This window comes from Meriones unguiculatus, chromosome 16 (assembly GCF_030254825.1).
Source record: "Meriones unguiculatus strain TT.TT164.6M chromosome 16, Bangor_MerUng_6.1, whole genome shotgun sequence".
Classification (NCBI taxonomy): Eukaryota; Metazoa; Chordata; class Mammalia; order Rodentia; family Muridae; genus Meriones; species Meriones unguiculatus.
Genome location: NC_083363.1, coordinates 15373058 through 15400696, shown reverse-complemented (window position 1 = coordinate 15400696; position 27639 = coordinate 15373058). Strand labels below are relative to the sequence as shown.

The following is a 27639-nucleotide window of genomic DNA, read 5'->3' as shown; positions in this document are numbered from 1 at the left end:
TATCTGCTATAGACTCATTAGTACAAGAATGGCTAGTTTAACAGTCACAGCTGGCCTTGAGACTTTCTCTGTAACATGTATATATTACATATTATTATACTGCACTCAGGTAGAGTTCCTTTTCCAGACTCCATCTGAACTAGGCCTCCTCCAAGAGCCATAGCGAGGAGTTTTTAGGTAGGTAGGCTCACCGCACCACACACACACACACACACACACACACACAGAGAGAGAGAGAGAGAGAGAGAGAGAGAGAGAGAGAGAGGACTGTGTAGGGTTTTTATGATGATACAAAGGTATTTTCCTATCAGAAATTTTTTCCTACTGTAAATTATCACTTTTATAATGGTGATAGGTAGACAGGCACTTAGAATGTACTTGTATTAAATATACTTATCAAGGTGAGATAGCAGTAGCTATTCATAGGAGGGACTTCAAGAAAGTGGAAATAGTGAAGGGCATGTAGATAGATGATCACCTTTTGCTAACAAAGACACTCTGTTTTGGCAACACATAAATGAGATGTTATTTCAGTCTGTACAACATTCATAAAGGTGTCAAACTTTGTTAAGATTGCTGATTTCTTTTACTAACGCATTTCCTCTGTATAAAACACATTCATAATAGTTAAGGCAAGTTGTATATGTCTAATATTGGGGAAACTGTTACCTCTTGAAGTAGTGTGTTCTACCTAAACAACAAACTAATCATCCTGTTATATTGAGTCAGCATTTTCTGACTTATCTTGGAGGCACCAATAACACTAAAATATTCTTCATACATCTGTCTGTCTCTTTGTCATCTTCTTTTCCTTCCTCCCTCTCTTATTTTCTCTCTTTTTTCCTCCTATGTTTCAAAACGTTTCACCTGATTCTTTTCTCTAGGCAGAATCTTTGCAAATACTGTAGCCTGTCTCAAGACTGTGTTCTACTGTTCTCTGAATGTGCTCTAAAGTTTCCTATTAAAGACCCAATGTCCAGATCTAAATACCATTAATGAAGGTGGTCTTCTTCCTGTAGAGCAGCTTGCAGCCATCTGAACTGTTTGATTACAAATGCTTTTCAATTACTTACCAGTATTTTTAATATTTAAAAATTTCTTTACTATTAGTCAGTGTGTGACTATTCAGAATCATAGTTGATCAAGAATAACTTTATTATTCCACATAACAGCCTTCTGGAAGCTTTGTGTTCTAAGCTGAAAAAAATGCCAAGAAGTCTCATTCTTACAAATCATAGGTTATACTAAAACTAATTATGCCTAACATAAAATGACATAATGGTTACAGTATAGTTATATTTTATGCAGTATTTTGGTTATTCTCTGATATCTAAGGCTTTTAAATCAAGAGATGTCAAGAAGCATGATAGTAAGAGTTTCTTTTTAGGATAAATGTCATCTACCCATAAAGTATTATTGGCTTCTCACATTTTGTGGGACATCTGAACTAATCTTCCATGCTATGGAGGTGTTGACAGTCCATGAAATACAAGGAAGAAGTCTCTTTTAGATATTCATAGAACAGGTCTCAGAGACTTCTGTTAATTTAGCTAATGCTACAGTTGTGATAAAGAGAATTATCTCTCAGATGATACTCCTCTTATAATACAGTCACACACTGAATTTAATTTTCCTTCACAAAAATGTTGTGCAGCTTAAGTAGTGATTTAAATGCTTCACAAAACTGAGTTCTCAGAAGTAGTACTTGTTCCCTAAGACCGAAGAAAAGGTGGCTGACTGATACAAAATCAGCTCTGTCTAGCCCAGTGGTTCTCAACCTTTCTAATGCAATGTCCCTTAAATACAGTTCTTTATGTTGTAGTGACCCCAACCATAAAGTTTTCATTGCTATTTCATAACTCTAATATTTGCTACTGTTATGAATCTTAAGATAACTATATATATTTTCTGATAGTCTTAGGTGACCGCTGCAAAAGGGTCCTTTGACCTTCAATGGGGTCACAACCCATAAGTTGAGAACCACTAGTCTAGCTACTTGTAAAGTTGAGCTCCAGAGCAGACATAACAGTTATTTCATTCTTGCCAAGCACCATATTGCTAATCTGGTTGTCTTGGTTTCTTTTCCATATTATTTCTTCCATTTATGGATCAATAAATGTGTATAATTTTATTTTCTTTAATTTTTTTTTTTTGTAATAGCCAGGTAGGTGTATGGAAGGAGGAAAAGAGAACAAAGCTAAACGAATTGGTACTCATTGGTCTGCCATAAGCTCTCAGAAGTCTGTTTATTTTGTCTCTCTTTTAAGGGTGTCTTTACACATGTGAACCCAAACAGGTGCTATGAAGATCTGCGTCGGTGTGTGTCGGTCAGACCAGTCTGCCTGGTGTCATGTGAACAGAACAAACCAAGCATTTAACTTCTTATGCTTGTGTGATAGTTTTCCAGTGTCTGTTGAAACCAATCTAGGGCTTTGTACAGGACATCACGTGATGACTTTGCTTCATACCTTCATGTAGAGTGTACAAATGACACTTATTAGTCTCACCTTATGGGACAAACAGCCAAAACCTAGGATTGATTCCCCCCCCCCATACTTCACAAGTAGTTAATTTGGATATGTTAAGTTTGTTTCAAGGCTCCCATTTTTGCTTTTGTTTTTTCTTCACTCTTATGGCATGTGTATATTTTTAACAACAATGTCTTCTAAATGGAGAGAGAAGATAAATTTATAGAAAGCATTATATGTTCAGGTTTTAATATGATTTAAAGCTTACAGTTCTACTCTAGAAACTTTGTACATACCTGTTTGCTATCCCTCAACTCACAAATCACAGAAACCTTTTCCACCCCTCTGCCTCCTCTTTTCCTCTTTCATGGTTGGTGGATATTGGGGAAATAGTCTGCCACATCATGGCTATGGCTTAAACAGTAGAATCAACAACTGTGATCTCCATTCATTCGATTAGCAAATGGTAACAAAGGTTTTTAGCTCTTAAGTGCTAAGACACTAACAAGTAAAAATATATATATATATTTCAAGAATGAATGTACCTGTAACAGGTAACATTACCCTCATCCAAATAACCTACTTCTCGTAATTTGGTACATACTATAAAGATTTTTTTTTTCAAAAGAAAGACGTTGGCAGCTTTTTGGGAGACTATTATCCAAACAAAAAGTGTATAAAATATGGCATCATGCCTTTAGTTCACTCTTTTTTTTCCCCCATGATACTGGTTTTATGATGATAGTTGACTCTGGCATTCTAAGTAGTGTGTTCTTTGGAAGTATTGATTTAGAGAATTGTAAATAAGTAGAATGAAAGAAATAGAAAAACATCAAAAAATTCCCCAAGCTATTTGTAAATATTGATGTTTCATAATTTTACACAAACAGTAGAATAGATAAGACAAAAAGTAGCAAATGTTGTGGAAGAAATCATTTTTTGCACAGTGACAAAAATGACAGATTAATTTCAGATCGGGAAGTCTATGAGTAAATACTCATCACAAGCACTGAAAGGACAGAAAGCCCATCTGCACACTGCATGGGGACTGCTGCCGAATTAGCCACTGACCTCTCTAAACAGCACTTCTCAACCTGTGAGTCATGATCCCCTTGGGTCACATATCAAATACTTAAATTAGGATTCATAACAGAAGAAAAAATATATTTATGAAGAGCAATGAAATAATTTCACGGTTGGGGTCACTATAACATGATGGGTCACATCATTGGGCATATGCTACCAACTCACCACTCATACTTTGTCTCTACTCTAGAGTGATGTGTTTCTTTAAAGATAAAAATGTAAACATTTGTAAGATGGTGATTTTTTTTTATTGTTAAGGAATACCTGAACATGGAATATTTTGTCCAGGATTAGGGATTGGATCTAGGGATTCTTATGTGCTAGGCATGTACTCTATCACTGAGCTGTATCCCTAGCTCTGTTCTTTATCGATACAGGATTTCATTAAGAATGATGACCTTACGTTCACTCTGTAGGCCAGGAAGTCCTTGAACTTGTGATTTTCCTGCCTTAGTTTACACACACACACACACACACACACACACACACACACAGACATTCATAAATATCTGAGAAAGAAGGAAATATGTGTATTCGTACACATACCTAGCATTTTTCTTCAACATGAAAGAAATATGGGTATAGTTTCAGAACTAACTATTACAAGTTTTTTTTAATACCACATTTTCATTATTCATTTACTGGTTGATTAACATCTAGGCTAGTTACATTTCTTTCTATATTCAAAGGAGTGCCAGTAAACATGGATGTGCAAGCATCTTTGCAGTACAGAAAGGGGGACAAGAAAATGAAGGTGGTGGAGAAAAATCAACCAAAATGGAATGTGCATGCAAACTCCATATGGAAACAATTAGTAAGGGGAGAAGATATAGTCACTGACATGAACTTGGTTGCCTGATCCTTGATTACTTCTCCCTGGTGGAGCGACCTAGCCAACCCACAGAGGAAGAGGATCCAGGCAGTCCTGATAAGACCTGATAGACTAGGGTCAGACAGTAGGGGAGGAGGACCTCCCCTATCAGTGTACTAGGGGCAGAGGAATAAGGAAAGGATGGTGGGACCAGGAGGAGATGAGGAAGTGGGCTACAACTGGGATACAAAGGGAATATATTGTAAATAATAATGATAATAATAATAATAAAAGAAGAAACTGAAAAAAAAGAATTAAAAATTTAAAAACTCACGAAGGAGAATCAATCACCTTTCTTCCAAGGAATGAAAAACACCAAGACGTCAAATTTTGTGTGAATTATTTATTTATTTATTTATTTGTGTGTGTGTGTGTGTGCGTGCGTGCGTGCGTGTGTGTGTGTGTGTGTGTGTGTGTGTGTGCTATCTTGAATTACAACTTGGTCATTTCCCCCCCCCCATGGTAACTGTGGTGTGAAACAGAATTGAGGAGAGGCTCCAAGATTTAAAAGACCTATGCTTCCTGCATCCCCAGTAGCCTAAGTATCTGAAACATGTTTACTTCTATTTGAAACAGAATGAATTTCCATTTTTACTTATAATATGAGGGTTTACCTGTGTTTGAATTCTTTGAGTAGAAAAAAAAATCTCATGTGACCTAAGGTCAACCTAACACAGCAGCTTTAACTCTCCATGGACAAAGATTCATAAGATTCATAGCTACTATAAACTGAAGCTGACCCTGGAGTTACCTAAAGTAAATTTATAGAAAAAGTACAGAATTAATGGTAATTAAAATACTCTTAAAATAGCAAATTGAAAACTTTAAACTCAAGTAATTTCCTTGATGATATTTACTTAATTACAGTTTTATGTACCTGTTGAAGAAGTGATGAGCCATCTATCTTTAGAACAATTAATTTAGGCTATTTGCATGTGTAATGGGTAACTAAGAAAAAGAAAACCTTCAAACTGATAATTATGCCTGTTTTATTTTCTCTGATGTGGAATGGGAAGGTAACTTGATCATATAATGACTTGTACACAGAAGAAGCATTGGATAAGGACTTTTGCGATGGGTTTTGCTGGTAAGCTGGCTCTACACCATCCTGCTTTGCAGCATTTGCAAGATTTTGTGTTGGCTGGTACTTCCTACAGACTGATTTGACAACAACTGATTTAACAACCTCATCTAAAGCATCTTGAGAATTGGTAATCAGAGATTTTAGCACATTCAATAAGTGATTCTATGACTTAGTAACTTCTTTCTAATGATGATAAATGAAGTAGATATACCAATGGTTTCAATTCTTTATGACTTATGTATACATTGTGTCATGTTGCCTTGTAATGTCTTCCCAGTGACTTTCTGGGTCTATCCAAGAAACGTGCTTTGGCCAAGGAGATGTTAGTAATAAAAATGGAAGGTTGAAACAATTTGTAGTTTTACTCTTTCTCTTGAAAGATGATGCTACAGTGCAGGATAAATGGAAGAAACTGAGAGAATATCTTGTCAGTACCCTGGTTTATGTCAGAATAAAAGGCTGCTTAGGTGATAATGAAAATAAATCTATCAGCTATTAAAAACAAAGAAATCATTAAATTTGCAGGCAAATAATGGAACTAGAAAAGACTATCCTGTGTGAAGTAACCCAGAACCAGAAAAACACGCATAATACATACTCACTTATAAGTGGAGATTAGCCATATAATATAGGATAAACATACTAAAATCTACAGACCTAAAGAAGCTAAACAACAAGGAGGACCATAGGAAGGATGCTTAAATCTCATGTAGAATGGCAAACAGGATAAACACCAGAGGTGGTGGAAGAGAGGGAACAGGACAGGAGCCTACTATAGATGCCCTCTGAAAGGTTCCACCTGACAGTGTATCTAAGCAGATGCTAAGACTCACAGCCAAACTTCGAGCAGAGCACAGAGAATCTTATGGAGGAAAGGGGCTATAGAAGGACCCAGAGGGGACAGGAGCTCCACAAGGAGAGCAAAAAAGCAAAAAATCTAGACTCAGGGGGCCCTGCAGAGACTGATGCACCAACCAAGGAGAGGTTGGTGCATGCAGGGAGTCCTAGACCCCCTGCTCAGATATAGCCCACAGGCAACTGAGTCTCCATGTGGAGAGTAAGAAGAGCAGAGTAAGGGGAGCAGAGGTTCTCTATGACATGAACTTGGTTGCCTGCTTTTTGATCACTTCCCCCTGGTGATGCACCCTTGTCAGGTCACAGAGGAAGTGGATCCAGGCAGTCCTGATGAGACTTGATAAGCTTGGATCAGATGGCAGGAGAGGAGGACTCCTCCATTCAGTTGACTAGGAGAAAGGGATGTGGGGCTGGGAAGAAATGAGGGGGGGCTACATCAGGATATAAAGTCAATAATTTGTGAAAAATAAAAATTAATAATAATAATAATGAAGTAAAAAAAGAAATTAAAAAATCTAAAAGCAACTCAGGAAATAGATTCAAGAAGAAAAAAAAAAGGCAGTCAAAACCAATGGCAAAGGCTGACATAGAGCAGAACCCACTTCAGAGAACAAAGAAGAGTTGAAATTAAATATAGCTAACTCTGAACATATGTATCCTGTATGTGACTCAACATTTCTTCATAGACGAAGAGTGTCCAGGAGGGTATCACCTCAAACACAGAGGTCTGCCGTCAAATTATCACTCTTAGGGAAGATGTATAGTGCCTGTGATTGATTACTTTACACATGGTTTTTATTGCTTAACCCTATGGCCTGCAGCCACCCAAACATCAGTCATCTTAGAAGAGTACTCTAAGCTAGCTCTCCATTTTGACTCTTGACAATCCAAATGCCTAAATTTCAGGAATTGTGCAGGCTGGTTGCTAAACACAACTGTTACTGAAAAAGAAAATCACATAGCATTAAGTGACACATACATTAAGATTATACTTATACTGCATCATCTTTTAATTGATTATATTCTATGTTCTTGAAGTGATTGACTTCTATTTTGTCTGTACTGAGAAGGTACTGTATAACAGAGATCAGCTATTCATTCCTTCCAAGCTCTGTACAGCGAGGTTGAATTGGTAGCTTAAAATAGCAAGGGTGGGAAATTGGCTGGCTAATGCTATAAATCAGAGATCCCCTTTCCTGGGGCTAGTTGTTAGGCCCTTACCAGCATATCACTGAAAAGCTGACAGACCATAGCTTTCTTCTACTGCAAATCCTGAGCCCTAACACTATGCTATTTATAGGACAGCAGAAATGCATTTAAAACATGACTTCCCAATAATTGGTGTTATTGGAGAGCTACATTGCTCTCTAAGGTGGTTCAAGAGTCTCAGAAAGATAATTAAATAGGCCATTTTATTTATGTCTTATCCAGAGAGATACTGTTTCCCTTAGCTTAGACAAATTAATCATTGGACTCTCTATTTTTGACTTCCTTAAACTTTTGCCATTCCTACTCTTAGAAATTTTAGTTTATAGTAGCTCTCCATAAAAGTAATTTTTTCTGTTTTTTTAATTTTTATTTTTATTAACTACAATTTATTCACTTTGTATCCCACCTGTAGCTCCCTTCCTTCTCCCCTCCCAAACTCACCCTTCTTTCTTCTCCACCCATGTCCCTCTCCTAGTTCACTGATAGGGGAGGTCTTTCTCCCTTTCCTTCTGAACCTAGTCTATCAGGTCTCATCAGGAGTAGCTGCATTGTCTTCCTCTGTGGCCTCCTGAGGGGGAAGTCATCAAAGAGCAGACCAATCAGTTCATGTCAGAGACAGTCCCTGTTCCCATTACGATGGAACCTCCTTGGACACTTAACTGCCATGGGCTACATCTGTGCAGGGGTCCTAGGTTATCTCCATGCATAGTCCTTGGTTGGAGTATCAGTCTTAGAAAAGAACCCTGTGCTCAGAATTTTTGGATCGGTTGCTTTTCTTGTGGAGCCCCTGTCCTCTCCAGGTCTTACTATTTGCCAGTTTTTTCATAAGATTCCCTGCACTGTGCCCAAAGTTTGGCTATAAGTCTCAGCATCTGCTTCAATACCCTGCAGGGTAGAGTCTTTCAGAGGCCCTCTGTGGTAGGCTCCTGTCCTGTTCCCTGTTTTCTCCCTCTTCTGATGTCCATCCTATTTGCCTTTCTGAATGAAGATTGAACATCTTAGCCAGAGTCCTCCTTCTTGATTAGTTTCTTTAGGTGTTCAAATTTTAGCATGTTTATCCTGTATTATATGTCTAATATCCACTTATAAGTGAGTATATACCCTGTGTATCTTTCTGCTTCTGGAATACCTCACTCAGGATGATCTTTTCCAGTTCCCACCATTTGCCTGCAAATTTCATGACTTCCTTGTTTTTAATTGCTGAATAGTATTCCATTGTGTAATGTACCACAATTTCTGTATCCATTCCTCAGCTGAGGGGCATCTGGGTTGTTTCCAGATTCTGGCTGCTACAAATAGAGCTTGTACAAACATGGTTGCGCAAATGTCCTTGTGGTATACTTGAGTGTCTTTTGGATATATGCCTAGGAGTGGTACAGCTGGATCTTGAGGAAGCACTATTGCTAATTGAGAAAGCACCAGATTGATTTCCAAAATGGTTGTACAAGATCTTCTGGAGGTACCTCCATCCCTGATCTCAAGCTGTATTATAGAGCAACAATAGTAAAAACTGCATGGTATTGGCATAGAAACCAACTGGTAGATCAGTGGAATAGAAGGCCCTGAAATAAACCCACACCTTATGGACACCTGATTTTTTACAAAGATGCCAAAACCATACAATGGAAAAAAGTATCTTCAACAAATGGTGCTGGTCTAACTGAATATCTACATATAGAAAAATGCAAATAGACCCATATTATCACCCTGTACAAAACTAAAGTCCAAGTGGATCAAAAACCTCAATATAAAGCCAGACACACTAAACCTGTTAGAAGAAAAAGTGGGAAAGAGCCTTGAACTCATTGGCACAGGAGACAACTTCCTGAACAGAACACCAACAGCACAGGCTCTAAGAGCAACAATCAATAAATGGGACCTCATGAAACTGAAAATCTTCTATAAAGCAAAGGACATTGTTGTCAGAATGACTACCTACAGATTGGGAAAGGATCTTCACCAACCCAATGTTTGACATAGGGCTAATATCCAGTATATATAGAGAACTCAAGAAGTTAAACAGCAACAAATCAAGTAATCCAATTAAAAAGTGGGGAACAGAGCTAAACATAGAATTCTCAATAGAGGAATATCTAATGGCAGAAAAACACTTAAAGAAATGCTCAATGTCCTTAGTCATCAGGGATGCAAATCAAAACGACCCTGAGATTTCACCTTACACCCATCAAAATGGGTAAGATCAAAAACTCAAGTGACAACACATGCCAGAGAGGTTGTGGAGAAAGGGGAACCCTCCTCCACTGCTGGTGGGAATGTAAACTTGTACATAAAAGTCATTTTAGGGCTGAGGTTAATAAAATGCTTGCTGTGAAAATGTGAGGACCTGAGTTTGTAGCCTCAATACCACACACACACACACACACACACACACACACACACACACACACACACACACAAGGCTCAGCATAGTCAAATGTATACCAATAAGTGGTGCTGGAGAAGGGCTAGCTGAGTCTCAGGGATTGTTGGAGCTTAAGCCTAGCCAAAACACCAGAAGCAGCTACAAAAAATCCCTAATAAATTCCATAGTCAGTGAGAGACCATGTATCAAGGAAACAACATGGATCATGGTATAACAGGACACCCAGTGTTCTCTTCTTCTCTGTCTTCTGTATGCTTTCATACAAGTGCAGTGACATACATATGCATACACAAATAAAAAGAAAAAACTCTGAAGTAATTCATATGGTTAATATATTGAAAAATAATCTCAAATATTGAGCCAAGAATGCTCCAGAATATTATTCCTAAAAGTCTAACTATGTACATAGTGCATGAGCTATTTATTATAGTTGAAAACTAAACCAACATGATATTACAGAAAAATTCATCTAACTGTGCTACATACAAATGAATTGTTCAGTGACCTACTTGGATCAGTAGGAAAGATAGCTAATGATGTCCTATGAGAGCAGGTGCCTACTGGCCATGTGTAGACAGTCTTTAGGATATTCTTCTTAGGATAAAAAGCCATTGGGGCATACTTGTCTTATTAAACTGTGTAGTAATAATACCTTCAAATGTGAATAAAGAATTGTGAATACGTCCTTAATAGTTAGGATCCCAGTGGAGATGGCCCTAATTTTCAAACATTTCCCAATTATTTAACGACTCAGAAGTAATTATGGGTGAGATTGCTTTGATGTGAGCTTTGAGGCAAAAAAAGAAGAAAAGAAAAAAAATCCATGTAAAGCAAAGAAAAATTTTGTGGCATTTTACAAAATACTAACCAAAATATCAGTGTACTAGTCACTTTTGCTCTAGACTGTTAAAAAACTCAGTGGCTACCACTTTAATCTGCTTATAGTCCCTTTCTTTTTAGAGATTATAATTAGTATGCACTGGATGTAAATAGTTTTCTAGGTGATGTGTTCCCCTACAGACAAAACTGTCACTTTGCTCATTGAATTTTGTTGCTTGTGAATCTTACATGTTGTTGCTCCAATTACATTAATACTACCTAACAAAATTTAGATATGAAAATACTAGGCCAGTCACAGATTTATGATGACAATAACAGACCATTATTCTCTCGCTTTCTCTCTGTATTTATGTGTAGGTGTTGTCTGCATAAGTAGACATATGTGAGAGTGCATGTGTGTGTATAGGGTGGATATTGATGCCAGGATGTCTTCCTCAGTTGCTTCTCCACCTCATTTTTGAGACAAGTTCTTTTGCTGAACCTGGAGTTTGCTATTTTGTCTAGACTGGCTGGCTAGCAAGTTCCTGACATTGGTTTGTCCTCAATGTCTAGTCTTGGGGTTACAGATATGTAACACCATGCCTGACTTTTTATATGGATACTGGGAATCCAGACCCAGGTCCTGATGCTTAGCACAACAGAAAATTTATTTGCTGAACTATTTATACAGCCCAATGTTAGAATTTTTTCTTGTGACACAAACTCAACTTTTGCGCTAAAATGCAAAATTGTCTTAGATAATGAAAACCATAGGTAAGAAAAAACACATTTAGCAAGCTTGGGCCTGGCTCTAAATACAGCCAAAAATGACATGTGTGGGTAATGTGGAGAGGAGTCAGTTGCATTATTGACAGTGAATCTCTTTTCTTGTGCCATACATTTAATGGACAGAAATTTAAATTACTTAATTTGTTTCACCTACTGAAGTCTATTTTTTCCCTCATCCCCCATCAAGTACTCATTTGAGTGAAAGGAGGAAAACATCTTTTATAAATGAACAAGTTATAGGAATGGCAGAGAGAAAAAAAAAAGCCAGAGTTGTCTGTCAATTAAGTGTTGTTAGAATGCGTTTTTCTTAAGCAATCAAGTAGATTTCTTGAAAGCAAAAACTAAATGTTGTTACCTAAAATTCAGTCCTTTGGGTGTATATTTGTGTTTGCATTCTGGGGTTATGTGCTAGGTGTTACACCTCAGGGTCTTTTCATTGCCTTATAAAAGGTTGATTAACTTTGACACAGTATCAATGTCGTAGTCTTTTGCTGAGGTAAAACACCACAATCAACAGCAAATCTGGAGAAAAGAGTTTATCCCTTCTTACCACTCTCAGGTCATATTCCATTACTGAGGAAACTCAGGGCAGGAACTCAAGGCAGGAACTTGGAGACAGGAACGAAGCCTGGGGGAATGCTGCTTACTGGTTTGCTCCTCATGGTTTGCTCTTCCTGCCTTATATAACTAAGGGCCACCTGCACAAAGTTGGTACTATCCCCAGTGAGCTGTGCCTTCCCACATCAATCATTAATCAAGCAAATTCTCTGTAAATTTTACAGAGGCATTTTCTCATTTTCAAAATTGAGAGTCTTTGTTCCCAAAAAAGCTTATGCTTGCCTAGAATTGATAATGAAAAGCAGCCAGGACAGCCAGTGATAGCCAGTGGACTGATACCAAGTTGTGATGCTATTTTAAGCATTTAAGATCACTCTGCACAAAAATCATCTACAAAGAGGTAAAACACCTCAACAAAAATATGAAACTCTAGAAGAAAATTCTAGAAGAGAAGGTAGGAAGCTGTCATAACATTCAGGTATAGGCAAAAACTTCCTAAAAGAATTTTGGTCACTCAGAAAAGAAGATTAACAGTTAACAAACAAGACACCAATAAACTGAAAAGTTTCCAGAAAGCAAAGGAAATAATCCAGTGAAGAGACAGCCTACAAAATGAGAGAAAACCTTAATATCTGTACATATGTCAGAGAATTAATGGCTAGAATACACTAAGAACTAAGAAACAAAACAAATAACCCAATTTAAAAAGTGGGCTGAACAGAGAATTCTCAAAATAAGATACAAATGGCTAATAACCACTTAGAAGTCTTCAACATCCTTAGTTACCAAGGAGATGAAAATTAAAAGTACTTTGGAGTCTATCAGAAATGGCTTTCAGGAATAATCAAATAACAAATGCTGTCAAGCATGGGGGAAATTATTACATCATCATTCACTATTGATGGTAGTGTAGACTGATGCAGCTATTATGGAAATCAGTGTGAGAGTTTTTTAAAAAGCTAGAAATAGAACTACCAAATAGAGCATATTTTTTAAAAACTCATATCCTACTATAGATATTTGCTCATCCACGTTCATTCTGCACTACTCTATTCACAATAGTTAGGAATGATGGCTGATGGTTATAACATGATACATAGGCACATGGAATTTTTTTCAGCTATACAGAAAAATTAAATCATTAAATTTGCAGGTAAATATATGTTACTGGAAAAATTATAGTGATCGAGATAAACCAGACACAGAAAAACAAATATCACATGTTTTCCCTCATATATTGAGCCTAGCTTTTTAATCTCTAATATATGTTCAATTTGAAGTTTCTCTAAAAGCCAAGAAAGTGGGAGGAGGCCATTTGTGTAGTAGGGTGCCTTAAGAGAGGGATGAAAGTAGAATTCAGGTAATATAAAATTGGAGAGGAGTAGCTAAGATCCAGAAGATAGAAACTGGGAATTAAGGGAGACTAGGGGGAAGTAGAGAGGTTCAACCAAAATAAGGAGGTATAAAACCTTCTATCCTATAACCAAATTTTCAAAATACAGTTTTTAAGTGTTTAAAGGGAAATACCCAGGATGGCTAGAAAATCTGTTCCTAGAAACTCCTAGTAAGAGGTACAGGGGCTGTCTCTGACATGAACTCAGTGGCTGGCTCTTTGATTACCTCCCCCTGGGGGGTGCAGCCTTGCCAGGCCACAGAGGAAGACAATGCAGCCGGTCCTGATGAGACCTCATAAGCAAGGTACAGATAGAAGGGGAGGAGGTCCTCCCCTATCAGGGGACTAGGGAAAGGGCATAGGAGGAAAAGAGAGAGGGTGGGTGGGACTGGGAGGAGACAAGGGAGGAGGATGCAGTGGCGATACAAAGTGAATAAATTTTAATAAATAAATATATAAATAAAATTTAAAGTATATATAAAAACCTGCTGAATTCAGAAAACAAAAACCCCAGTGTTGGGTGTCAGCTACCTTCTTATGAGTTTTTGATCAGAGAGGCCACAAAGGCCTCCAAATAACAGACTCTTCACATTTCTCTTGTTTGCCCACCAGAACTGGTTGACAAGACCATATAGCTGAGGACACCACAAACCTTGGTTGCATGACATAGAGAAACCAAGAGGAACTGAGCTGGAAGCTTCTTTGCTGGCTTGCTTTCATAGTGGCAGAAGGTGCTATGCAGGATGCAGAGGGAGAAAGAAATCAGTGGTCTTACCCAGCTGTGAGCCCTAAGAACTATGATACTAACCTGATAGGCATCATGTGCCCATGTGTACCATAGTGGCATGACAGTTCTGTGAGTAGCAAACCACTCCCTAATTGGGCCTACTCTACAGAAAGAACCCATTCTTGTTATTGTAAACTCAGTTGAAAACCCATGATGGAGACCAGCAAGCAAAGGTTCAGTCGGTGAAGGCACTTGCTGAACAAGCCTGGAACCTGATTTTGAGCCCCAGAGCCTAGATAAAGGTGGGCAGAGAGAACCAATTCCACAAATTGTCCCCTGATTTCCACATGTGTGCTTTGGCTTGTGTCAGACAAACATGAATAAATTTTAAAAACATGTTATAGAAGAACCAGTTATAGAGCATCTTTGATTTGTTACATATATAATTCTGAAAAAAATAGTGATAAACAAGGAGTCTGAAAAGTCTGTTACTGTAGAATAATGTCTTATTTCATAAAAGTTGGTTATTTTTGTTACCGAAAAGAAATGTGGGTACAGAGTAGCTGGGAAAACAAAATGATTTCAGAATTATGGAGTTATTGTCATTTTAACAGTACAGTATTAAATGAGAAAATAGTATTTTTAAAATGCTAGCCTTAAATTTACATATCAGTGTTTGAAAATTTTACAAGCATCATGCAGTCTTTGGACTACTGAATAAACTTAACCTGGCAAACATAATTTGAGACAAATGGCTGTGCGTTGCAATCAGCTAACTTTAATTCAATCATTGAGCACAGAGACCTATTGCTATTATTAGGAACTCAATCTAGAGAAATTAATTTTACTTTATTATAAGAGTTTTAAGTCCCATTGGAGAAAGCTAAATGAGTATTTACATCTAACTAACAAGAAAAAAACTGGGCAGAAGCCAAGCTGCCTGAGGCTTACCTGTAGTCAATCTTAAGGATTCCTTCTGAAACTCCTCAGTCCTGTTGAGAATTGGAAGTTTTACAATATAATATATGAAAGAAAGGAAGAAAAACTAATTGCTAAATGCATATTTAGAAATTTCCCACAGTGATTTGTCAAAGCAACTTTGTGCAACCTGATAACAGGCCATTTCCAAGGTCTGTTGAGTCAGCAGTAGTTATAATATATAGCCTAGAGATATATAGAAATATAGCCTAGACATAGCCCAGTTAAGTTACTAAACTCTACTGAATTTTTAAATTATTTATTTTAAATTAAAATTGAAAATAAGTATTCCCATTATTTGTCATGTACATAAAACATGACAGGCACCCTAATATGTATTTCACATCTTTAGATTTAATCCTCATGAGATTGACAAAGTATGAATGACCCATTTTGAGAGATAAGTGCTTGGGGCAGAGACAATAAGCCATTTGCTATGGAAGTTTTTGTTCCAAAAGTTGGAACATTTGTGTTGTTCATAGCTTCTGAACAACACAGCCATGAATCTAACTACACTTTGACATTCAGCTACATCCTTTTTTTTTTTCTTTTACATGATTCTCCATTTTCTCCATTGTAGTTGGGATTCTCTGATAGTTTGGTTTGATGAAGAAGAAATGGACAAAATGAAAAAAAATCCATCAAATCTGTTTTTGATCTGTGGACAGAAAGTAAGAATCATATTCACAATCTTAGCTGAAGCAGTTATGAGGTGCTGAGGGAAAACTGCAGGAAGCATGCTTGTGAGGTGGCTGACTTTGGGGTCTCTGTCCTTTGATACCTTTTGAGGTAACTCCTTTTCTTGGTGTGGTGACTAAGGAAAATAAAAGACATAAAAATAAAAGACATATATGTTAAGGTTTGCTTTTTACATTTTAGTTATTTTATTTTATGTGTGCACTGAGTGTTTGTCTGCATATATGTATATACACTGTGCGTATGCATTGTCCCCCAGAAGCCAGACAAGGGCATTATATCTCCTGGAACTGGAGTTTACAGATGGCTGTAAGCTGCCACATGGGTGCTAGGAACTAAACACAGGTCCTCTGTAAGAGCAGCAAGTGCTCTTCACCACTGAGTCACCTCTCCAGTCTCTCTAAGTATTCTTTAGAATTATTATATGAGTTTATGCTTATAAAATTCTCAGCACTATATCTGATATCACATGGCAAAATGTAGCATGGTTATTATTTATTAATAAGGAACTGAACCTTAGTAAACAGCTTATTTTACTGAGTCCATATCAGAAGAAAATGAAAATAAATACCAGATAAAAGCAACTTTAGGGGAAAAGATTTATTCTGGCTTGCAGTTGGAATGGGTGCATTTGTCATAGCAGCAAAAGTGTGATGTAGTTCATAATGGTGGGAACCTGGCTTGGGCACTTTACATCTTAAGTCTGGAAGGAGAAAGAAAAAACAAACACTGACACTCAGGTGTCTTTCAGTTTTCCTCTTTTTATTTAGTCAGGACCTAGTCACCAGGTTATGGGATAGTGGCACTCACATTCTGTATAATTTGAGTCCCACTATTTAATCTCATCTGGAAATGTATCATAGATGTACCCAAAGAACTACCTCATTAATACCCTAGGAAATTCTGCACTCAAACTGACAATCAAAACTCACCACCACTACAGACATACATACTAAGAATGGAAATAACTGACATATTCATCAATTTATGAATGGAAAAATAAGACGTAATATATGTTATATAAATATGTTAGGATATTACACATCAGTATGAAACAGTGAAGTAATGATACACACTACAGCATGTGTGAAGCATAAGTCCTTATGCTGAGTGAAAGAAGTGAGTCATAAAAGACCATGTGTTGCATAGTCCCATTTATGTTCATTGGCCAGAACAGGACATTCCATATACATAAAAAGTAGATTAACAATTTTTTAGAGCTTGAAGGTATGGAGGTTTTAGAGAATAATCAGTTACTGCTGCTAAGTATAAGATTTTTTTTTAAAGGGAACAAAAATCACCTAAACTTAGATTGGGTAATAGTTGGACAACTATATTATTATATAATTAATAACACTTTATTTGTATATTATATACAAGCAATTGTATGCTTTGTGACCTATACCTTTACAAATCTTTTTAAAAGACCACTACACAGGAAACTGACTAAAATTTTTAAGTTTTTTAATAAAACAAAAGCACACTGAAACAAATGAGACCAACTGTGCATTATTTGGTAACTTCATTACATAGAGAAATCTTTCACATAATTTCAATATTCAGTAAATTGACTTGCTGTTGGGATAGATCTTAAAAATCATGTTGGTATATGTTGCAGCATGCTGTCACCTACATTAGACCTTCAACAAGGTTTAAGAAAGGGACAAGAGAAGGAGCCTTAGGCTCTCACCACACCTTCTGTGTTATACCACCCTCTCAGCTTTCTATAATTCTGCCACAGCTGCATGTGGTGTCTAGTTGCCCTAGACTAGTAAGTGGAAAGTGGAAAGTTAACAAAGAGAAAGCTGTCCTTTGTTCTGGGGTAAAACTTTTCTGTGGTGTAGCTATGATAAGGTGATTCATACTCCTGTGAGAAGCCCCTCACCCTTGTTTCTGAAAGTCAGCTCATCAAGCTTATTGGTTCAGCAATGTAGACTTGGTATCTACCTTATCCTGTCTGCCATTGATGCTCTGTCTGGGGTGATGAATTCACACCTCCCTAGGAAAAGTTAACACAACTATCACTATTTTATAATTGATGTAGATATGTATCATGTTCTTACAGAGGCCATTAACTTGCTTATTTACTTTACCCATAAATAATTATGTCAATAACTTTAGGAAGTCTTATTTTCAAATAAATGAAATGAAATACAAATATATCATCTAATGAGTTAAAGAAAAAGCCTTAATTTAAAACTTGAATTCTTTAGACCACAATTATAAATGCATGATTATTTATGCTATTAAAATATTAGGTCCACCTTTTAGGGCAGTAGGCAATAGACACCTTGTTGGCGGTGGTGTTCTTATATCAGTCAGGGGCAAGACAGATGGCAGTCCTTTGTGCATCCTAGCTTGATGCCTGGCTTGGTGGACAAAGTTATTTCATACCTAGGACACATAATCCAGGCAGGGCAGTGTGAGAGGAGGAAGACAAATAGAGACTGTGTTCAGCCAAGCCAGGTGATACAGGCAGAGAAAGATACCCTCAGACTGGCGCCATGCACACACAGCTCCCTGTCTATCACCACACAGCACGGTGAGGGAGGAGGAAAACAGACAGAGACCTTTGGACCACCACACCATGCACAGACCTGCCCTCCTGCCTACAGCACAGGCAGGCCATAAACTCCTGCTTGCTGCTGTGATGTCACCCAGGGGTTGGCCAGCGTGCAGTGGGAGCCACCACAGTGTGCACGTATGCCATGGACACATGAGCGAGAGAGTGGAGCAGCTTGAGCATTATAAAGAGAGATGGAACAGAGAGCGGAAAGGAGCTGCCTGTTGTGAGTGGTCAGCCCAGCCACCTCAGGTTGTGGTGTGGTCTCATCCTGAGCTGCTGCTGCGAGCTTTCTCTGGGTCTATGGCTATGCAGCAGCCAGGGTCCCAGGGTCCATGGCTCATATTACCACCAGAGAACTGAGGATGCCACCTCTAGGTACCATGTCCAGGAGCTGTACAGAACTGGCCCTGCCCCTCGCTGGCCGCAGTGCTCTGGAGAGCTGGCCCCACCAGGTTTGCAAGTTTTCCATTTTTAATACATTGACTAAGTTTTCCAAGGTAAAAAAAAAAAAATCACAGTCTTTCTTCCATTTGGGAGCATAAGTTCCCTTCTCTTAAGTACCCCTATTATTACATCAGACTTCTATATTCTGTAACTTTTAGTCAAGAAATGGCTAACAAGGTCACGTGGAGTGGTAGCAGAGAGGAATGTTATGCACAAGCTTACTGAACTCTACAAGAGTTTCCACCGTCTTGGAAAGCCTGTCAGCCAGAGATAATTAAAGTCTGGCCTCTAGTCCCCAAACCCTCCCTGAGACTTCTCAGAGTAAATAGTAGCTTTATACATTACCAGATAGAAGAGACCCTGATCATTTAAGATCTACACATACATGCTTCTTTCTACTCTTGAAAAAGCACACTGACCATCCAGTAGTGTTGCTGCCCTAAGGACATAAAGACTAACTAATCATCTTCTCAAGTTACAAACAGCTTCAGATTGCTAATTCATTAACAATTCCAAGAACCCACAGCCAAGGCTGAAATGAATAAACAGAAAGTTAAGATGCACTGAATTGAATTGATGTATTTTGGGTTTGCTGAGTTGAACAGGAAAAAACTGTGAAGATCCTTTCTTCAGTACAGACACTACAAGGGCTTGTGAATGAAAGGGGAATTGTTTACCTTTCCTGGAAGTGTGAACCATTTTCACCTTATGTGTTAATTAACTTATTTAATAATTTGTTTTTTCACCATCTCTTTTTTATTTGGAAATCCTCACACTTGAGTTTTCCTTTGTAAGTTTTTATTGTTGCCCAGAACTTGACATTTGAATATTTCATAATAATTATTTTGTTATATTATTTCTATGAATATTTTCTCTAGAATAGTATTTATACATGAAGTGTAGCACAATGTCTTTATCTGCCCAATAAGTTTGTCTGTATATTCTGACCTACTGTGAGATGTGTTACTGTTAATGATTTTTTATTTAATTCCATTGTGGCTAGAAAATGCACTTTGTATGACTTTAGTGACTAAAGCATGTACACTTGAAAATGTAGTTAGGGATTTAGTTTACTCACTACATATTTGTTGATTTTGCCTAGGTTCTCTTCATCTTCCTCAAGTCCTCAGCATCCCTCTGGTATTTCTTATTGTTTCTAAAGAAACTGTAATTTGAACTTTGGTTTCCTATGTTTATAGGTCCTTTTCTCTGGCTATTACCAATATTTTCTGGATTCCTTTCTGAAATAATGTTCAACCCCCCCCACACACACATGTATTTACAGTTGTTGTGTTTTTCCTGCAATTTGACTACCAATTTTTTCATGTGAAAAACCATGAATCTTCTCTTGAAGTTTTAGTCATTCCCTAAAGCTTTTGTCCTTATGTCTCTGGATGGTTCCCACATCTTGGTGCATTTCCTTTATTCTCCTGGTGGGCAGAAGGGACAAAGGCAACTTGGAAAATGAATAAAGCATTCTAATTTGCCTGAGAGTTGCTCATTTTTAACCTGGGAGTCCTAAATTACACTAGCTTAAGAAAACAAAATGGAGTAGGTAGGCAGGGTTTTCAACCTTTGGCTTGTTCATGTCTGAGAAATAATCTATAGTATTCCAAAAGTTAAAATCAACCCATTCATCTTTCTGCAGAGCTTGAGTCTGAGCAAACTGTAGTCACATTTCATCAGCAGCATTTTGGATTATTAGGTATGGCTAGACTCTTTAGGCCATGACATTAATGAACCAGTTGATTATCTCCAGAGGATGCTAGTCCAGAATTCAGTGAATAGTTTAGTTAAACCCTGCCATCACTCCACAAAGCTTTTCAAATATGGCCCAATATTATCTTATGGGACAAAGTATACAAAATAAAAGGCAAAAATCAGAATGTATATTGATTTAACATTTTCAAGTGCAATATAAATGGTACAGTAAAACAAAAAGTCAATGTTCTGATAGTTACAGTTAAGTGTTGATGGTTGGTCTGGTGCTGTGTATACAAATGCTAAATACTGGCCTCTAAGATCTGGTTGCAGTCCAGATGAATGCATTCTCATGTACACCAAATGATGTTGTATTAATTTTGTTTCCTAATTATTTGTGATTGGTTAATAAAGTTGCTGACAGCCAATTACTGGGCAGAATAAGGTAGGCAGAACTTAAGTTCTCAGGCTGAGGGTCTCAGGTAGAGACTATGAGGCTAGGAGAAAGAGAAGAAGAAGAAGAAGAAGATAGAAAGAAAGAACATGGCCTGATGGAGAAGACAAAGTGACGTATTGGCAAGTAACTTGGGGTATGCAGCTGGGAGGTAGTCAGGCTAGCTTAGAAAATTAAAGTTTAAATCATGCCTGCCCAGTTATTATGCTTAAGACTTGTTTAAATAAATCAATGGTCTCTTCTTAATTATTGGAGAACTAGCCAGATAATAGGAGAACTTTCTAGACATTAATAAATATTATGCAGTAAACAGAAGAACAAGTTAAAACAGATTCACTGAAAGTAATATACATTCATATCTGTATTTAATTCATTAGACTAAAATTTAGATTTTTATGCTATTGGGATTAAACATATAACTTTTATGAACAGATTGTTTTGTTATCAAAGAAATTGACTTTCCAAATAAAAATTCATGCTAAAGTATTATATTTGATGCCCTACTTTACTTTGATAAGTAATATTTGTCAATAAAGAACATGGAGGCATGAGATGTTAAAATATTTTACCTTAAATCATTCCACGCATTCAAACAGAAACATGGAAACACACATACACAATTCTCATATTTCTTCTGCTTTTAAATTCTTTTAAAGCATTATTCAGAATGTTGTCAATGTATTATAATTTAGAAAGGAGTATAGAAAGTTACTGTGTCTCCGGCTGTTACTGCCTCTCCTGGACAGCCTCGCCCCTGTCAACCCACTACATTTTTCCCTTTGTATGTGCAATGTGATGTTTCCCCAGAACACTGCATTCGTTTTGACAGTCGTGAAGGTGTGCTCAAGGCACAGCTCAATGCTGCTGCAGTTGACTGCGATGTTAGACTTGGATCCAGGAATTAACTTTTTAGTTCTAGGCTTCATGTTGTTTTCTACTGATGTTTTGCATCACCTATCAGACTGTGACAGATGCATTTCTGTTGTAAAAGGCCCCACTCTATGATATTTGTTATGGAAGTCTGAGCTAATTAACACAAATAGTTCCAGGCATTGAGGTATTCTGATTATTTCATGGTCTCAGTAAGAGAAACTGCAATGTGTGGTCACATGAAATATAAACAGCCTCTCTTTCTTTGGTTCTTTCTTTTCTTTCTATTAAAATGTGGCTGTCTCTGCCCCTTTTAGCCCTCTGCTTGGCACAGTTGATGCTATTAACTTGCTGAGAAACACAGATGTTATTTCCTGACTTTCAGGGGTAACTGAGTCTCTGTGGTCTTTCTCCATCTTCTCTTCTACTAAATTGATGGTTCATGGTTTCCTTTCTGTTGTTTTTCTCAGGTTTATTTCCTCAGCTTGGACTTTTAGTTCATTAGGCAAACACAGAGCAGATGATAAACAGCCACTGGGAAAATAACATGTTAGAAAAAGTGTAACAGTGTGTTCACAGAAATGGATGTCATGGAGCCATTGTGTTTAGAGAAGAACAATTTAAGGATCTTTTGTGCTATGGAAAAAAGCATCTGTTCAGGGGAGAGCCATGGGAAAGGACCATTTCTGCCTGATTTAGAGCTGTTAACAGTGAGTAGGGAAAAGAATGATTCAATGTATACTCCGCCAGCATCTGTACTGTTCTTACACAATCCTTCAGTGCCCCGTATGTAATTCTCAGAGTGACACTGGGTACACTGAAATTGTGCTGGGGCATCCTCTTTGAAGTAAGGGACTTCTTTTAGCTTTGTTTGTTCATCATGTGGTTTATAACTTTCAGTGCATATTTGCTGTACTGCGCATAAAAGATGTTCAACAGATCTTTTTTTCTTTCTTTTCCTTTCTTTTTTTAGAATTCAAACTTAAAAAAATTATTATCATTTATTACAATTTACTCAGTTTGTATCCCTGTTGTGACCCTCTCCTTTATCTCCTCCCAATCCCACCCTCCCTCCCGCTTCTCCCCTTAAGCCCCTCCCCTAGTCCACTGATAGGGGAGGTCCTACCCCCCTTCTATTTGACCTTAGCCTATCAGATCTCATCAGGACTGGTTGCATTGTCTTCCTCTGTGGCCTGGCAAGGCTGCACCTCCCGGGGGGGGGGGGGGGGAGGTGATGAGAGAGCCTGTCACTGAGTTCATGCCAGAGAAAACCCCTGCTCCCCTTACTAGAGACCCCTATTTGGATACTGAGTCTATGAGCTACATCTGATCTGGGGCCTCTCCATGGATTGTTCTTGGTCGGGGTATCAGTCTCTGCAGGGCTCCCAGGGCTCAGTTTATTTATTTATTTTTTTGGCTCTGTTGGTCTCCTTTTGGAGCTCCTGCCCCTTCCAGGTCTTTCTATCTCCTCCTTCTCTCATAAAATTTCATGCCCCCTGCCCAAAGTTTAGCTATGTGTCTCAGTCTCTGCTTTGATACCTTGATCAGTAGAGTCTTTCAAAAGAGCTCTGTGGTAGGCTCCTGTCAAAATCAAATTAGTCAATATATTTCCTTAAACGTTGGAAAACTGTATAGTTATTCCCCTTCCCCACTGCTTACAGACCAAGATGTTTCACTTAATAATACTGAGTAATTATGTTTCTCCCAGTTAACCTGGGTGTGCATGGGAAGGATGCTTGGAGAAACAGATATTTGAAACAAGGTTGCTAAGAACAGAAGTGGCTAGTTTCTAAATTGATTTTATTGATGAAAAGATCTTTTCACTTAGAAGACAGAAATAATAAGTCAAAAATATAAAAGGTTAACACATGTGCAAGAAGCATTTACCTTTCTTGGCAAGAAGCATTTACCTTTCAAGGCTTAGTAAAAGGGACTGGGATAGATGCAAGACCACTTGTTACCATGGATGAAAGCCAGGTAGCAGGAGCCCAGGGGACTCTTCCCAAGTAGGATGGGTGGGCACTTAGCTTTCTGGAATCATAGTTGATTACTTGATTGTTTTGATTACTTGATTGTTTTTTCAAGATCCATTTTAGTATCTCTGTCCATAATTTTTAAAAAATACTCTTCTATTTTAAAATAATTTTAGATTTACAGAAGTGATATTAATCTAATACAAAATCTCTTGTACTTCCTTGCCCAAACATTCCCCAACAACATCTTAGGCAGCTATGGTACATATGTGAAAATAGAAATTCATGCTGATGCCTTATTATTCACTGAGCCATAGAAGTGTTTCAAACTTCTTCAGTGTTTTTCATACTAAAATGGTTTCTATTCTGAAATCTAGTCTTGCAATTTGTGGTTCTTTATATTTCTCCTTCGGTCTAGACTTACATACAGCGCTGTGCAGCAAATCAGAGTGTGTTCTGTTGTTTTCTGATTTGACCTGTATGTGCTCCAGGTGTTCATCATTATCTCTGTGCATGCAACCAGTTTAAATTTTCAAGGCTTCAATCTCCTCTGGGCTCTATTTCTTCCTGGTTCTGTCCTCTTTGCCATGTTCTCTGAAGACACTTTGCCTCTGACCAGAAAAGCAACTTACATAAACAAGATCAATTGAAGTGTGCAGTTTTTACTTTCCTTCACATAATTCAGACCCTTAGAGAAAACACATAAGTGGCGGTTGTCAAGTCACTCTGACAGCCCTGTTAATGTTGTGCTTAATTTGTATTGGAGCATAAACAGAGTGGAAATGTTAATAATTTCTCAGTTTGGGAAGAAGAAGAAAATTCCTGTTTCTTCCAGTGCTTATCTCCTGAGGTCATTACAATCTACTGACCAAAAGGATCGTTCTGAAAAATGACATTTGGGTCTGATTTATTAGTTAAATTGTTTTCAGTCTTCTTATCAGAGAATACTGGAGTCTACAAGTAAGGGGTAAAATGCATGGAATATTTCATAGAGATTGATCTTCACAAGTCTTTACCTAGTTCTTTAAGGTCTAAGAAATAACATGATTTAAAAAGCTGAAAAGCCATATCTCTAGGACTATATATGTGAGTTTATACCATTAAATAGATTTAACATCCAGGTTTTTTTGGAAAATATTTAGAGCATTAAAATAAGCCTCAAATGCCTTATATTCAAAAAGTCTACATAATAGTTTAAAAACTCAAGGCTCATTGTGATCTAGTTTTGTATGAGTTTTTTTGTTTGTTTGTTTGTTTTGTTTTGCTTCTACCTCTCTGTTCCTTTTTGGATGAAACTTTGTTTTCCTCCATTTACTCCCAGCATCCTTTTCAGCATTCTTCTCCTGCCTCTGCCTCACCTTTCCAAGTCATTCTTTCACCTGTTGTTCTGAACCCTATGACTTTTCCCAATGAAACTGCTTGCTAGGCATTTTCCTGCTGCCCCATCCATTCTGTTTTCAGCACCTCTGCTTACTTTAAGGAAGTTCTCTGGCTAACAGAGTATGTAACCATAGGGACCACCAATGCCACCTGCATACCAAAACCATGAGTATGGAAAACACTTTAGCCTGATCCTTTTGCAGCCCCTCTTAACAAAAAGCACTCTGTGTCCCTGGATGGAGTTAGTGATTGATAGCATGGAACTTAACTGGAATATAAAGAAAACACTCTGCCTTTCATTTGTGAGGGCAAACTTTAAAGAGTCACTGAAAGGAGAAGGTTAGGCAGATATGAAAGAAAAGTATTTCTTACACATTCCTCTTCAAGCAATATGTTCCCATGCAGGTTACCATAGTGTGGGACAATTTTATCATGCTAGAACTCTGCTGAAAGTTCTTCAATAATTGTAAGGAAAAGTTTGAGTTCCTTAGTGTCCCTCCCCAGACCTACACTTCTACCCTCTTGAACCATAGTTCTCCCATCTACCTTCCACCCTGCCATATTGAGTGTCTTCCAGTCATCTCAACACTTTTGGTCCTTAGATATATTAATTCCTCTCATTAATCAAATGCCAGAGGCTATTTTTGTGGGGGTTGTTTCCGTTTTGACTTTTTGTTTTGTTTGCTTTTTATTTAATTATTTTAATTTTTATTAATTACAGTTTATTCACTTTGCATCCCCCCTATACCTCCCTCCCTCCTCCCCTCCCAATCCCACCCACCCTTCCTTCTCACTCATGTCCCTCTCCCAGTCCACTGATAAGGGACGTCCTCCTTCCCTTCCCTCTGATCCTAGTCTATCAGGTCTCATCAAGAGTGGCTGCATTGTCTTCTTCTGTGTTTTTTGTTTGTTTGTTTGTTTTGTTTTTTTTTTACTTTTTTTTTTTAATCTTATTTATTCTCTCCATCTTAACAGTTATTCACTTCATGCACAAGAGTTTGGGCTCCAGGGTCTGAAGCCATTTTAAGTACTATTGATTTCTAAATTGTAGGGTTATATTTTAAAAGACTCGGACTGGAGATCTGTAAGAGTTACTAGACTACAGAGGAGGAAGGTGATGATCGCTGTAGAGGGGAAACAGCTACCTGCTAAAAGTGTTTGACAAGGTAAGGAAGTAAGGGTTTACTCCAGTTGGGATTTACACTACAGATTTTTGTTGAAGAAGTCATTCCCTGAACTTCCAAGTTAGTAACTTCTTAAACAAGTTTGGCGCTGATCCATGGGGCTCATGTTTGACCTCAAAATAGCTGTGTGGTTCAATGACAGGAAACAACAAAGTTTTGGAGGTATGCTGACTATTGCTGTGGTGTAGTCTGAAGTACACATTGAAAAAAAACTGGATTCTAAATAAACATAGAAAAAATTAATTTAAAAAGGAAGCTGGCAGAATGGCCCAGCAGATGAAAGCTCATGTTGCCAAGCCTCAGAACTTGAGTTCAGTCCCAGAGAAAGCATGGCAGGCAGAGAGAACTGATTCCTGTAAATTGTCTTCTAATGGCCAGATGCACACCATGACATGTGCTTGCCCCCTACACACATGCACAGAAATTTGCAAGCGCACACACACATACACATAGAGATTGGTCTTCACAACTCTTTACCTAGTTCTTTAAGGTCCAAGAAATAACATGATTTAAAAAGCTGAAAAGGTAGGAACCTGCTACAGAGGGCCTCTGAAAGCCAGAAGAAGAAAACAGGAAACAACCTAGGAACCTGCCACAAAGGGCCTCTGAAAGCCTCTGCCCTGCAGACTATCAAAGCAGATGCTGAGCCTGATGGCCAACTGACGGGCAGAGTGAATGGAATTTTATGTAAGAAGCGGGAAATAGCAAGAGCTGAAGAGGACAGGAACTCCACAAGGAGAGCAACAGAACAAGAAAATTTGAATACAGGGAACTTCCCAGAGACTCATACTCCAACCAAGGACTATTCATGGAGATAACCTAGAACCCCTGCACAGATGTAGCCCATGGCAGTTTAGTGTCCAAAGTGGGTTGCATAGTGATGGGAAGAGGGACTGCCTCTGACATAAACTGATTGGCCTGCTCTTTGATCACCTCCCCCTGAGGGGGGAGCAGCCTTACCAGGCCACAGAAGAAGACAATGCAACCATTCCTGATGTGATCTGATAGACTAAGATCAGAAGGAAGGAGAGGAGGACCTCCCCTATCAGTGGACTTGGGGAGGAGCATGCATGCAGAAAGGGGAGGAAGGGTGGGGTCGGGAGGGGAGGAGGGAGGGGCTTATGGGGGGATACAAAATGAACAAAGTGTAA

The 27639-nt window shown here is 38.0% G+C and overlaps 1 protein-coding gene and 1 long non-coding RNA gene across 3 annotated transcripts in view; one reads left to right on the top strand and one right to left on the bottom strand.

Annotated features, from left to right (window-relative positions):
• Positions 1–27639, bottom strand: part of Phyhipl (phytanoyl-CoA 2-hydroxylase interacting protein like) — a 148611-nt gene that overhangs the window by 48846 nt on the left and 72126 nt on the right. The window lies entirely within an intron of this gene.
• LOC132648355 (uncharacterized) overlaps positions 26352–27639 on the top strand; it is a 45528-nt gene continuing 44240 nt past the window's right edge. The window contains exon 1 of the long non-coding RNA XR_009586742.1: positions 26352–26470. This is a non-coding gene — a long non-coding RNA (uncharacterized LOC132648355). The remainder of the gene's footprint in view (positions 26471–27639) is intronic.